This window comes from Python bivittatus, unplaced genomic scaffold (assembly GCF_059951505.1).
Source record: "Python bivittatus isolate LINGU-HERP-01145 unplaced genomic scaffold, Pbiv_v1 ctg000970_np1212, whole genome shotgun sequence".
Lineage (NCBI taxonomy): Eukaryota > Metazoa > Chordata > Lepidosauria > Squamata > Pythonidae > Python > Python bivittatus.
In genome coordinates, this window is record NW_028277121.1 from 249,104 (window position 1) to 261,487 (window position 12,384).

At 40.5% G+C, this 12,384-nt stretch overlaps 1 long non-coding RNA gene across 2 annotated transcripts; it reads left to right on the forward strand.

Moving 5' to 3' along the window:
- Positions 1–1,389: 1,389 nt before the first annotated feature.
- LOC148213654 (uncharacterized) lies at positions 1,390–12,035 on the forward strand. 2 transcript variants are annotated; one of them, XR_015794175.1, is made up of 4 exons: positions 1,390–3,812; positions 4,005–4,650; positions 7,579–7,721; positions 7,966–12,035. It is a non-coding gene; the product is annotated as an uncharacterized LOC148213654 (long non-coding RNA). The 2 variants fall into 2 exon arrangements; XR_015794174.1 differs by having other exon boundaries at positions 7,579–12,035.
- Positions 12,036–12,384: the final 349 nt, after the last annotated feature.

Genomic DNA, 12,384 nt, shown 5'->3' on the forward strand with positions numbered 1-12,384 from the left:
TTCACCGCACTGTCATTTTTTGGACCTCACAGATATAACAAACTCACCCAAAGTTGTTTTTGCAATTAATGTGTAATACAGTTCAAGTTTTGTATTCCAAATTGACCCACACATTCAGATAGTTAAAGAAAATAATTACTGGCTGTCAACTAATTACAAATATTAAACGTACTGTTTCTCATCATTGCCAAGCCCACAAGATGACGGCAAAAATAAATAGGAAGGAACAATACAATTCACCTTGAGCGCTTTGAAGGGACGATAGGACTTTTTTTTCATCCAAAGTGGAAATGTGGTGCTTTGCATGTGAAGCTGCTGAAGAGTACTTTAAATTATGAGATGTCCCTGTTCTCTGACAGGCCTTGAAATAGGGAGATGTCCTTCATAAAGTGGGATGGATATTTACCCTACTTAAAGCTTCACGCCAAGATACTCAGCCTTGATCCTTGATCTAAGAACTAAAGTGTTACAAGTCACTTATCTCCTTCACTTCTAAATTTTATAATCAGTTATAATAAGTTATAAATGGGGTTTTAAATTATAACATGGAAGTTGGCAGATTCCTTGTACTCTGTGATTGTCCACGTTGGGAACCCACCATTCACTAGTCCTCAGGTTAGTGGATGAAGGGCACAATTTGCTATTTAAGGAACAAACGTTTTCCATATGTGAGAAACTGGATCTGATCCCAATATATCTGTATTATACAGGCATACAGATAGCCTTTGCCATGGGAAAACCTGGATCCAGGCAGAACGTCATTGGATCTAGAACATGAATTCACTACCTTGGGTTAATTAGACACATAGCTAGACTTCATTTCTATGTTTGTTTACTAATCATTTGATTCTGTTGACCTCCAAGTAATTATGTTTGGCTTCTCCCCATTTTTTCTTCACTATGTAGTGTAATGAGTACAAATCTGGATTACTGAAGGATTTGGGGAGGGGTGACCTTTAAATGTTTAACTTATTTGGAGCCACATATGGAAGTAAAAAGCTGATGTATTTCTCAGCTGTAATTGGGGATAATTGCATCACTGTTGGGCACTGTGCTTACAGAATACCGTGTTGCTATTCCTAATGCATTAAATAGGCATCTTTCAAAACAAGTATGTAAATCAATCAAGCATAAGGCAGCGTTTTCTCCTTGTATTTATTACTTTTAACTGAGGATAATCAAAGAGGCTGTAGTCAAAGGAGAATAAGGAGAATAGAAATAAAGCTTCTAGTAAGGTGGGGCTGATACAGCTCTAAGAAAAACGTATGCAGCAAAGAGAGAGTGTGTCCTTGTAAGATTGCTGGACTCAGCCTGGGTTCAGTTTTGGAAACTGGTTGTCTGCAAGCACCTCATGGGGGCCCTCATTCTGATGCCAGTGGGAATTATTCTAGTGTGGCTCCTTTTCTCTGGAGCTCTGGAGGTCAGAAGAAGCCCAACTGGGTGACCCACCAGGAGAACTAAGTACCATTTTATAAATGAGTGCAGGATCTTTGTCCCATTATTAATACAATGTCATTTTTTAATTCATTAGGTTGGCATTGCTGTCAAGCACATGAAGGTCTTCCAAACCCCCTCCCCCCATTAGTAAAACCTTTTCCAACCCTAGGGTGATTTCAAGCCTTCCCTCCAAAGAATCCCATTCTTGGCTTTGTTTCTTGACCTCTACCAAAGTGGAGCCACGGCTCCTGCAGAGGGAAGGTTGTGCAACAGCTGATTTGGAATTTGCCTTACCAGACAGCGAAGCGTGATTGCACAGATCCACCACGCCCTTCATTAGAGCCAGGGATATTCCTTCACACCCTGTCCTGCCTGGCAGAGGGAGTGTAGCACGTATGCTCCCAGACAGTAAGGCTACTGCACTTTTTGCCTCTAATTAAAAATGATTGTGAAGAGATGAGGTTGAAGTACTCTGGAGTCTCTGCTTGTAAGGCAGTTGCAAAGATAAAATCTGGTAGCCTTCTGAGGCTGGATCAGAGATTCTCAGCCCATCATTATGGTGCTTGCTTGAGCAGTAGATGGTAAACAAGCAAATTTTGTCATGATGTTGCAACCATAAACACATGGTTCTATTCCCATGGCTTCGGTCCTATGGCCAGAGACTGAGACATGTTAATCCACCTTCAGAAAGCGATCTTAACATTTCTTCTTCCAGGCCAAATTTTTTATGAAAGAAGAACCCAGGGATGCAATAAGAAAGGACCTGGATGGTCATACCCGATCTCCCAGTGAAAAAGATACTCCAAAAAGAAATGTAGAGGTTTGCTTTCAAAGCTGGTGTTCCAAAGGAGGAATCATTCAGGATAGTCAGTCCCGCTGCCTTTTCTAGCCCAATAGCAGACAAATTGCATAACTGATGGAGCGCACAGACTGTAAACAGAACCCTGCAGAATGTTTTAAGGCTGACGTCTGGAGGTGGCGAGGGGGGAGCCCATGCCTTTGCATGAGCAATGTTTCCGTGAAGGGCAGGCCAGAAAGGGTACAAGAAGGATTTGTGGAGCCTTGGAGAAACCAAACAGATTTGGGGAGTGGTGAGAAAGTACTTTCCCAGAAAACACATCACAGGAAGTTTGGCCACATTGCAAGGGACTGTAAAAATGTTGTGAAACGTCCAGCCGTGAGAATGGTTTGGGTAACGGAGTAGATTTATGTGGCAAAAATAAACTTTCCTCAGCAAAGGACATGAATGACACGCACGAATTGGGCTGGATTATGGTACGATGTTGACTTAAGAAGGGCAACTGGTAACTTTTGTGTACATGGCCCAAGCTGCAAAGCACACTTTCCCATACTTCCTAAAGATAATTCACACCCTAAATGAGCACCTACACCTTAAAAATAAGGACCTTATTTTTAACAGTTATGATGCACTTCGCTTCCTTTCTCCCCTTCATAAGGGTATGTTTTGTAACAGCGAAGTATAAGACTAGGATCAAGAGAGGCCCAGGTTCAAGTCATACCTTGGAAACACACTCGAGACCTTGGGTAAGTCACCATTTTTTAGCCCAAGCTAGTCCAAAAGTGTTTTGTGACCAAAAAAAAAAAATAGAGGAGAAAATGTTACATATACTATCTGGATTCCTGGAAGAAAGGCAAAATATCAATTTCACAAATAAATAATGAAGACAATGAACGATTCAGGGTTTGCAATCCCAATGTTACAAGCTCAAAAAGAAACTATGAGGCTTTTTCAGTTTCATGGTTAAAGGACACTCATTACAGAATAGAACAGTCAACGTAACATGTAGAAGCCCTTCCAGCACCTGAGATGTATAATGCCTGCAGGCTTGAGCAATAAGCCAGGGTGGACCACCTATGACACCCACACATCTCCAAAATCAGAGAAGAAGTGGACTTCCCAATGGCTCAAAGACTTTCAAATAAGCATTTTAAGATACTGCTTTGTCTTTACAGGGCATCATTTAAAGCTTTAGTTGAGTCTCATTCATCTCTGAAGTTTCTAGTGCCTAGTTCAAAGTGTAGAAGGTGACAGATTAAAACCAAAACCAATCATTAGAGGAATGAAAGTGAGTGAAATGTACAAGTAGGACCTCAAAGCATTTTTCTTGCTTGTCTGAAAGGTGTGGTTTTGTCATAGATGCTCAAGGTTATTTCTAACTCATTTGGATCAAATTCACTGTATAATTAAGGAGTGGTTCAAGAGTTGAATTTAATTGTCATGATTTCCCCAGGGAAGAGGGGCATTAATCCACCACCGTCCTGATGTCTACAAGATCCTAATGGACCCGGTAGAATTCAAAGCTACTATATATTTTTCAGATGAATACAGAGGCACAACTGAAAAGTCTTGCAAGGTAGAAAGGGTGCTTTTATCTATGTAATATAATAATAGAATCCATCATATTTTCATTACTCCTTTAATGTTTGCATTGTAACTCATCCATCACATTCACATCTTGATCGCTTTGTCTAATGTTAGTGATTCATTTTTAGTTAATCAAAATTTAGCCTCCCTCTAATATGTTTTTTTAAATTCATTCCCATAGCAATAGTATCCAAGAACTCACTTTGTCCCACCAACAGTATAGAAGAGATCAAGGCTCTCAGCTCTCCTGTTCCTGCTGATGATGAGTAAGAGACTGAATGGGCTGCACGTGCTTGGAGACCTGGCTCAGAGTTCCTTTTCCTGGACTGTACAGTTCATATGGAACTAGCCAAGAGCATTATTATTTATTTGAATGGAGTTTGTCTCGCCTGGGGCCCAACAAGCAAAGAAAAGGGAAGTACAGGTACATCTTCTAACCACAGACTTCATCTCAAGAAGGATGCACTTTTCCTCCTTCCACACCAGGGTAGGGATAGAGAACTTCAGAACTGCAATCAAAACATTGGCTGCAAAGTCTCCAGTTCCTGAGCTTGGGTCTTTATTATGTCACACTTCTTCTAAGACTTTCAGCAGAGGATGTATTCCAGTCCCCTAAAGCTGTCCTGTAAGCCTCCTCTGAAAGCTATCCAATTTTTCAGCAGTGTGTTTGGGAAGAATGAAGGAAGTCCTTATGAACGCTTCAGGTGGCTTCAGTAAGCCAGCTAAGTCACATCATAAATTAGGTTGTTTTTGCTTGTTCAAAAAAAGACAATTTAAGCATGAAGGTCAAGCCAGAGAGAGATGTTTTCAATGGATTGTCTGTCTAGGTGAGTGATCAAACTACTCTCCTTATTAAGTTCTGATCTTGGTCTGCTCCTTTGTGGCACCAACTCTTTTTTAACAGGTTCAGGTGATGCACACTTGGGCAGAATATTGAATACACAAAAGCCCATCCTGAGTGAAATCATGCTTTTTTCCTATTTTCATCCTCAAAACACTTCCTTTGTGTATATTTAATATGTATTTAATGTGATTAATTCCATTTGTTTATTAGGTTAAAACCTGATAACTTTATATCTCTTGCTGGTTTACATCAATTAAAAATATCCACAATGCAACATTATTGATGATGATTATCTGCCATCAAATTGGTGTCAACTCTTAGCAGCTACCCAGATTTTCTCCATGATAATCTGTCCCTAACCAGGTTCTACAGGTCTTCTGAGGGCATACCCATTGCTACTGTACCCGAGTCCATCCACCTTGCTGTTGGTCATCCTCTTCTGCTCTTTCCAGAAGTTCCCAGTATTACAACCTTCTCCAGAGGGTTACGTCTGTGTATAATGTGTCCAAAATATGACAATTTGAGCCTGGTGCTTTGAGTAAGAACTCTGGACTGATTTGTTCAATGACTTGCTTGTTTGTTTCCCCTCGGTAGTTCATGGTATTCTCAGGAGTCTTTTCCAACACCAAAGTTCAAAAGCAATATTACTCAAATCATACCCACTCCCCAAGCATTGCCATTCATATGAAATGAAAATGGTATCCTTACAACCATTTGCAATTGCAGAGGTGGGAGGGGGCTTGTGTTGCGATGTCCCACCTACCATCTGACCAATTCTTCCACCTTCTGGCGGATTCTCCTGGCCAATTCTTCCACCTCACCTTCAAAATGAGAAGCAGCTTGTTGAAACCCTGCCTTTTTCTCTCTTTCTGAATGAATTCCTGTGGGAATGGTGCAGAAAGCCTCATGAATTTGAAAGATGCACCCAGGTGCTCAATTCAGTGTGATTTAACAGTTTTGCGGCAACCCCCCAGGTGACGTTTCATAGCTTTTCCTCCATTCAGGAAGCCATTTGCTAGCAGGTTTGGACTGGCCAGCATCCATTTTTGCAGCTTTGTCTTTTGAAACGCAGCCAGCATACCATTCCTACACAACATACAAGGTTTCTGCTGTTCTCTTAATAGTGCGTGGATGATAGATGGATAAAAGGTGAGGCAGCTTTGTTTCATAGCCTCAGGCAAGATAGCAAGAGGAGGGAGAGAAACAAGTATCAGCAAAATAAATTATGCAACTACCAGTGTATATGAATCCGATTAGCACTATCAGATCTGACTTGCAAAAATACAGATGGCCAGTAGGTGGCAGCAATAAGATGCAGAAGGGGTGGATTTTGCTGCCATCTATTGGTCAGAATTTTGCCTTTTTTTGGTAGCCCAGACCTTGTAACTCAAAACTGAATAATATATATTTATTTTATTTATTTTTATACGCTATCTGCAAAGCCAGCCTGCAGTATTTGACGCTACAATCCGAAAAGAACAAATGGATCAAAAAGATAACGAGCGTCATAAGATAGAATAACATTCCGGAACTAAAGTAATCGCATGATTAAAAACCATTTAAAAAGCCAGATAGGAAAACATAGCACTGATATGAAAAGGGTAGGACAGCCATAGAGCCATGATGGGGAAAAGACTAAAGCATAAAAGTAGATATTTATTTATTTATTTATTTATTTATTTAATTAATTAATTATTGTTAAAAATCACTACAGAAAAGTCAGATCAAACTCTTAGGGGAAAGGAATGCCAACGTGTTGGAGGTACCAACGAAAGAGCTCTGGCACTAATAAACTCCAGGAAACCCTCTTTCTAGAGTGACCCCTGCACAACATGGGTGGACAGGCAAGACCCAAGCCATTTTGAGATTTATATATAATAACATGCACCTCGAACTGGACTTGGAAATACCCCGATCTGGTTACATATACTCTCACTGCAGCACATCTGACGGAAGACTGGCCACTGCATTTTGAATCCATGATCATTTTTGGATCTCCTTTAGGCACATCCTTGTGAATCTAACTATCTTGATTTGCCAATGTAGAGGTTTCTGATTTAGAAAGTAAAATATGCACTGTGATTCTTGTTCATTATTTTTACCTGTTTCCTAATGAAAGTTATTAATCTGAGCTCTGAAAGACTTGGACCTTGGACTGATTGTTTCCAGTCTTGGTTTTTTTTAGAGAAGTCTGATATTAGCAAACCGGTCCAGTTATGAGCCATTCAAGGAGATGGTCATGCCTGATGCTGATGGAAAAGAGAAGTAAAGCTGGCTGTTATCTGCATCAAGATAGCACTAAGACCCCTGATGGTCACTCCCAGTAGCTTCTTAGCAATGTAAAATAGAATAGAAAAGGACAGAACCTCATGGCCCCTTTTCACCACTGAAAAGCTGGGAGGTGGAACAGTATATATGATGGAGTGACCTCCATCCACAAGTGATCATAATTTGTTTGCGTAGGGCTTAGCATAATCCTTAAAGAGCAACACGAGGTGTCATCATTACCTTCCCTACTTCCGTGGTGTTGCTATACAGCTGCCTTAAAAGAGTTATCAAAATCCAAGCACCAACAGGCTATGTATTTATTTATTTATTTATTTATTTATTTATTTATTTATTTATTTATTGTATATAAATACGATAAATAAATAAACAAACGCATCCAGTCTGAGCTAGCATTTCGTGATTATGATTGGCAAGACGATCCAAGGTAAGAGGCAGCCTCCATTATATCTTAAACTGTATCTTGGAGAGTTCAATACCAGAGTTTTCTGAGGTTCCCTAAGCTCAGGTTATTGCACAGGAACAGGATGGAAAGGTGGGAGAAGTAATCATCACACCTTCTCTGGTAGTTTTATAAAGTTCCACCCACAACTTTAATACTGACCTTAATTTTCCTGTGATTTAGGACACGATGGAAGGTTGTCCCATTCTAGTCCTACAAAGCAGGACTGCAACAATCCAAATGAAGACAAGATGGCAGCATAGAGTTCCAAGTTTCTTTGTTCACTACTGTCTACTGGATGTATGGATTTTTGCAACCCAGATCTGGTAAGTAAGAGATGACCCAAAGAGGATGCACTGATTTGGATATAGTTTGTCTCTTCTCGTACAATATTGTGACTATAGGATTTTTTTGAGGGCTTTATCTGCTGTATGGTACTTGGAGTTGAGGGCTCCCCACTCACCCTCTTCTTAGACTTATCTGCCTATCAGTAGTATTGGATTGGACAACTCTTCAAATGGAGAATGCTTTTAAATGGAGGCCAATTAAACAGTTTGTATTTGGGTACAGACAAATGCTGAAATGGCCAGAGATAAGTGATGGATTCAAAGAAGAAGCTACAAGCTACTAAGATCAACCAGGGGATTCCAGAAGTAAGTAAGACTCAAAGTATAGATTGCCTATTTATTTATTTATTTATTTATTTATTTATTTATTTATTTATTAAATTTTTCAACTGCCCATCTCCCCCCAATGGGGGAACTCTGGGCGATTCACAACAAACATTAAAAACATAAAATATATAAATACATAAAACCTTAATTAAAAACATTACTAAAAAGAAGAAGGAGAGACCAAGAGGATGAAAAATCTGAGGCTGAAGGCAGAAGGCCTCTATGGGGCTAGCCATCCCCGTGCTTGAGGTATTCCCACCCCACCCCAGGCCAGGTGGCAGAACCAGGTCTTCAAAGCCTTACAGAAGACCAGGAGTGTGGGGGCTAATCGCACTATTTAAGTTACACACACACATACACAGAAGCAAGCACCCAACACATCTGCTATTTTGGCATGAGTTCTGGAGACAAAGCTCCCTGCACTGAGAAACAAGGCAGAATTCCTGGTGGAGAGGGGATCAAAGGTAAGATGTTGTTGACATCCATGGAAGTAGCTAAATACACAATCCATTTATTGTTCTAATTGTACAGCCTTCTAAATGACTGAGGGTTTTTGAGCCCATGCTCTTCTGACAACTTGTCCAGCTTTTTCAACAACCCTGCCAGAAAGATTTTTCCAATGATTTGACAATCTTACTAAATCACTGCTAGCAAGGAAATTATATATCATCAATTATTTCTTTTTATAATACAGTAGCCACACTTAATTTTAGTAATCGTGATAAAATTAGAAAATCCAAGGATAACTCCAAGAACATTTTATTGTCCAAACTTTCAAACAAATACAAGTAATTGCTGGTCAAGGAAACTAGTACATAATCATTCTTCTTCGTATCTTGCCTGACCTTCATTGTTTGAAGCAACTTTTGTCTATTGTATTTCAAGAGCTGACAACTGTATAAAGAAATGCCAACCTTCATTGATTACCTACCAACCAACTGGAGACAGTATGATAAATAAATTCAATTTGAGATTACTTTATATTATGGATTAATTAGAAGGCTGGTAGTAGGCCAGGTTATTGCTCTTATTCTCATTTGGGATTCCAACACCACCTTCTTACTAAGGATTTCTTGTGCCTTATAGGTTGTTACAGCATTTCTTGAGCTGGTAGAAAATGATATTGGCATAAAATGGTCTGCTTTCACTCTTGGCACAGGAAGAATGTTGGGAAATGGTGGTATCCTTATTCATGGTGTACAGGCATATTAATGACAGAGGCTGGTGGATTTCCTGCTTTGTTTCTCTCCTCCAGATCACTAGCCAGCAGGAAACCATTCCCAATCATTCTCATTAACTTGAGATGGAGCTGACTCTGGAGACAAGGTGAGTTTAGAGATTTGGATGGTTTTAGCCATCTATTGAAACTTATTTTGGTTTTGGACAAGTACATTCAAATGTCACAGGCTTAGCACTATTTTAGCTGATAACTGATTGTTGAGCTGCTTTTGAAGACTGATTTAGCACTATTTCCAAGCTCTGTTCAAAAGGAGCTGGATACAGTCTTAAAGCAGCAGGAGTCAGCAGTCATATGGGAGGTTGTGCCATGAGGTAGCACAGCGAGAGACAGAGAGACCTCATGCTTTGCCACACAGTTCTCCTGCACTGCATTTGTTAGGAGCTGGATTAATCCAGGATGTGAAGATGATCTGGCTGCAACATCTGTCACCCCATTGATTGCCAGGGTTGATCCAGATGATTTGGCTGGCTAGGTGAGTGTCCCCTTCCTCCCTCACCACATGGAGATGTGTGTCCCTCCCAAAGATGCACACTCAGTGGAAAAGGATGACCATCCCAGATAGAAGGAATGTACCTATCTTCAGTCAAGAGGATATGATAGCTGTCTCCTCTGCTAGAACCCCAAACAAGCTGTTTGAGTTCATCCAAATCTCTGAGCTGGGCGTTGCCTTGGAGATCCAATGAGTACAGGAGGAATGTCTGGTTTGAAAGAACTGGCCTCTCCTTTTACCCAAACTAGAAAAGCCCTAGAGGACATTCCTGGAGGGACCAGAGGGAGGAGGCAGCCTAAGCTGGCCAGCTGCTAGGGTTAACCAGACCACCTTAGCAACTGAATGATTGCATGTCATTGTAGCCTTGACAAAAATTGTGCAAGGATAAGAGAGAGAACACTACTTCACAACTAGAACACTTAAGGACAACTTAAGGCGGCCTTTTGTACAGGCTATGGACCAGATGAATATGATGTCATGAGGACCCAAGGCAAAAGAAAAAAGAAGTTATCCAGGCATGTTTGTGCACAAAGTTAAGAGAAAGAGAGGAATCACTATTCCACTATATTTGTCATGAACCCAGGCATTAAGTCACCCCAACTATGGTTGGGTATTACCAAAAATCATTATTTGAAAAATGGGTTAGATACAATACTTGAAAAAGGGGGAAACCATATGGGTGTGATGGCACCCATATGAATCTGGCCTGTCTTTTTCCAAGGGCCTTCTTGAGTGACTCTGTCTTCTACAAAGGAGGAACATTCTTTTTTTTAAAAAAGCATCTCAATTCTAGAACATCTTTCAAGAACATTAGCTTTGTATGTAAGAAAAGTTAACAACTGTGTTCCTCTCTGCTTTGAACAGAATCTTCATAATTCTGAATTCATAGACGCCCCTGCAGTGGCGTCCAATAAGTAAGCTTTCTCCAGATGTGTGATTTAAGTGCTTGAGTCCAATCTCAAGATACAGTGTCCTGGATTATAATATGAGTGTAGCAAAAATCAGATTATCTGGATTTCAACTGATACACCCTCCAGCTGCCTTTGAATCCCCTTCTAGCCTTGTTTTATTTTATCTCTAGTTTGAAACTAACCTTGCTTGGTGTTAATAGAGATGGAAACTGTGCTGCTGTCAGCTTCCAAAACCAGGAGGGGGAATTCTGAAGCAGGAAGGAAGGAAAGAGGGATAAGAATTGAATTAAGCTGGAGTTGCTGCCAATGGCCTCCTCATAGCTGGCATAGAAATGTTATACATTATGCATCAGGCCCTTAAAAGGAAGAATTCCTATTGTTGCATCTGAAGTTATTCTTCGCCCACTCAGGGCCAAATTAAAGATCATAAGGGTCTAAGATAAAGTGCTCTCCCCCTCCCCCAACTTTTGCCTTATCATTGCATCTAGAAGCTTAGTGTAGAAACAAGTGTGATGGAATGGAATTATGAAGGCCACGCTCAGGGAGATAAACATTTTCTTAGCTCCCCAGAAGAGCGTGGGAGGAACAAGAGGATGAGACTGGCACCTCCCTGAGGAATTCACACTGTTGTGGCTGGCTGACTTTGGGATCTGGGCTTTCAGTCTGGGAAGATTCCTGCTGTAGGTTGTAGCTAATAAATATAACAGGACTGAATTTGCACTGTCTCTTGGAGTTCCTTGGGCTAGGCCTGACATCAAGATGGGTAATGCCTTCTTCTTAATCACCGTTGCCTGAATGTACAATATCACCACTCCATTATTTGCACAACTATTCCACTGGGTAGAAAGAAGTTGTATCTAATGTTTTAAGAAAAGTATATCTAGGGAAGGAATGCTTAGGGTCTCATCCCTGAGAGAGATCAAGGGGTGAAACCTACTCTGTGATGGCTCCAACATTATGGTTCCTCTTGTTTGCCTGGTTCCTCCTTGACTTGCTCTTTGTAAAACTATCAAGACAATTCAGTTCAAGTGGGCTTTGGGAGGGGTGTGTGTGTTAGGACTGAGGGGATGAGATATTTTATATTTTTCCCCTTTTGGTTTTATGATGAAGCCAGGATACTGTTCTTTTACTTTTTATACCTTTTGAATATTGACAAGATTTATTTTTATGTGCCATTCTGTGAATTGGGTTGCTGGGTGTGGAGTCTTTATGGGATTCTGTTTTATGATGACTTGAAATGCCCAAAGTCTTGGCAACTAGGTGGCATATAAATACAGGATCATGTAGTAAATTAGACGGGGTGGTGGTGGGGTGGGATTGTACATTGGCAGAGATTTTGCTCCAGCTTTCAATATCCTCTTCACAAGAACGCTGAAACATATGAAGCTATAAAAGCTGATGTTTAGTTTTCTAAGCACATCCTCATTTCCCAAATGGTAAACCAGTTCCAGATTGCAGCAGCATGTCACCGAAAACAAATTCCTTGTATATATTTTATACTTGGCCATTAAAGTATTCTGTATTCTGTATTATTTTTAGCCCCCAGCCAGGATGAATTGGCTTGAAGTCAATTTTGCCACAAACACTGAAAGAGCAGTAAGGCAGGGGATGGTGGAGACACAAATTCCTGCAGGTAGTAAACTTACCTCTGTTCCAAACCATATGGATGGCGAA